This window comes from Charadrius vociferus, unplaced genomic scaffold (assembly GCF_000708025.1).
Source record: "Charadrius vociferus isolate BGI_N301 unplaced genomic scaffold, ASM70802v2 scaffold1746, whole genome shotgun sequence".
NCBI classification, from domain to species: domain Eukaryota; kingdom Metazoa; phylum Chordata; class Aves; order Charadriiformes; family Charadriidae; genus Charadrius; species Charadrius vociferus.
Genome location: NW_009648913.1, coordinates 11,639 through 14,360, shown reverse-complemented (window position 1 = coordinate 14,360; position 2,722 = coordinate 11,639).

The window sequence follows — 2,722 nt, the reverse complement described above, 5'->3', positions numbered from 1 at the left end:
GGGGGCAGGGGGGCCAGGGGCCGGCTGCAGGGCATCAGCAGGGAGGAGGGGGCCAGGGCCAGCAGGCAGGAATGGTGCCTGGCCCAGGTAGTCCTTCTTCAGGAAGGCTTCGTGCAGCAGGTCCTCCAGCAGCGGGTGGTGGTTGAGGAGCTTTAGCGTGGGCGCCGTGCTGACGAAACGAGCCTCTGCCTCCCGCTCCACCGGCCTGGGCAGCGCCGTCGGCTCCCCTTCGGCCTCAGCGCTCTCACCGGCTTTACTGGCCAACCCGTTGAAGCCTGAGGGGAGGAGAGAGCGTGAGGAGCTGGGGACCTGCGAACTGATGCTGCATCATGGACTGATGCTGCACTGTGGACCGGTGCTTTGTTCTGGACCAGTGATGCACCAGGGACTGATGTTTCATCATGGACCAATGCTGTGCCCAATGTGGCACCCGGGACCAACCCTTGGACATGGACTGATGCTACACCAAGGATGGATGCAGCACTGGGGACTGATACCGCACCGGGGAGCGATGCTGCTGCGGTGCCACAGACCTGTGCTGCACTGGGGACAGATGTTGCACCGGGGACCAACACTTCTCCATCGGTGAATGCATCACCATGGGCCAGTGCCACCCTGAGGGCTAATGCTTGCCTTCACACCAGTGCTGCACCAAAACCAGGACAGCAAACAAGCACGTTGACCAGTTGCAGTGGGACCCTGCCATGTCTCATCCCAACATATCCTTCACTGGAGCAGCCCTGGCAATTAAGCTCTGGTTAATTAATGCACAGCTGCAACTTGTACCACATTAAGGGTGCCCACCCCTCCTGTGACCCAGCCCTGGTGGGGGACAGCCCTGGGGCTGGCTGTCCTTGGTCACAGCGTGTCCCTCTCCACGGAGGTGGCCATCCCGTGCCGTGAGTCCCCCGTGACCCCACATCCCCACGGTGCAGACACGCAGGTGATTACCATGGCTGCGGTCACCGGCCGCACCGAGGGTGCCACTGCAGCCTGAATGCTGGGACCCAGCTCCAGGCCACCAGTGCAATGAGTCTGCGAGAGCTCAGCCTCTCTCCATCCATCTGCCAACCAGGCTGTCCCCGGGCGATGTCAATCCGCTGGGGAGCTTCTCCCCTCCAACGGTCCTCACCTCCCGCCTGCAGCCACGGGGACTCCCCCGCCACAGTCCCCTGGCCCTCCTGTGCGTTAGCCCCTCAGCAAATCCCCGGCATTCCCATTTACAGCCTTTAGACTTAAAAGAAAAAAAAAAAAAAAGAAATTGAATCAGCCCTAAAGAGCCACCTCTCCCTGCTGGACCTGGCACCACGTGGTCCCCTCTCCTGGGGGGTTCAGCTCCCCAGCCCCACCGTGCCATGGCAGAGGGGACGCCACGGCAGCAGGGATGCCACGGCGGCACCCAGCATCCCTCCGTGGCCCGGTGCAGGGCGGGAGGCTGCGATAGCGCGTGGGCACATCTTGCCGCCGTGCACAAGCGCTGATGACACGATACTGCCAATTACCTGGTAATTATACCGTTCCGTAGCAGGGCAGGGCCCCTCAAAGATTAATTACTCTGTGACTGCCACTTTTAAGGGACTATTAAGAGATATTAGCTTGGCCGAGCAGCGTAGGGGGAGCTGCCGGGTGCTGCCGGGCATCCCTGCCACCCTGCCACCCACCCTGTGTCCCCACCGCCCCGGGGACGGTGATGATGCTCCGGGCACGGCAGCGCAGCGGGGGGGCGAGCACCCAGCCGCACCGGCTCCGAAAGGTTCGCTTGCCCCCCAGCAAGGCCAGAATTATTTTTTAATAGGATCCATTTATAAAAACATAAAAGTTAATGAGTTTATACTGAAGGGCGCCAAAATCTCTTTTAGGCTTTAATAGCAGATTAGTGCTTGGGGCCGGGCCCTGTGCCGCTCGCAAGCCACCAGGGCCACCCCACACAGCAAAGGTTGGGGCAGAGATGCTCCCCCCAGCCCCCTGCGCCCCCCCGGCCGTGGTCTCAGCTTCCCCGGGGTGCTGGGGGGCACCGTGGTCCCCATCGGGGCTGCCAGGTGAGGCTGGACCCCACGGCAAGGCTCCTACGGCAGGTCCCATGGGGGTGCTGTGGCACCCTGGGCTGGGCAGTGCCAGGGTACCGGTGTGCCCTGTGTGCTGCTCTGGGTACCACGGGATGCTCCTGGCACCAGGGGATGCTCCAGGTATCACAGGATGCTCCCAGCACCGGGAAATGCTTGGGACTGGGAATGTTCTTGGCCCTTGGGAGATGCAGGATGCTCAGGGCACCGTGGGAAGGCAGTGAGTACCCAGATGTTGCCACCTGTGCCCAGATGTTGCCACCCATGCCCCTCGAGCCCCACAGGATTAGGGCCTCCACCTCCACAGATGCCTCTAAGCAGCTTATCTCCAGTGACTGTGCCACAGCTGTGTCCCTCCCGTGTCCCCAAGGTGACCAGGAGCTTGTGACATGGGACCCTGCTACCCGGCACCCACCCCTCCGGGCCCTGGCACCCAACAGGGATCCCCAGGGGCTCAGGGTGGGCACAGACCCTTACAAAGGGACCATCAAGTCCCCACCAGCCCAGTGCCCACCGGGACCCCTCGGCATGCACGGCACATGCCCATGCCCACAGCCGGGCCGGGGTCCTAATCCATCCCGTCGGCTTTGCCAGGCAGGAGTCTATTAACGGCAGCCGGGAGCTGGGAAGATGCCGGAGACTAATCCGGCTGCGGCGGG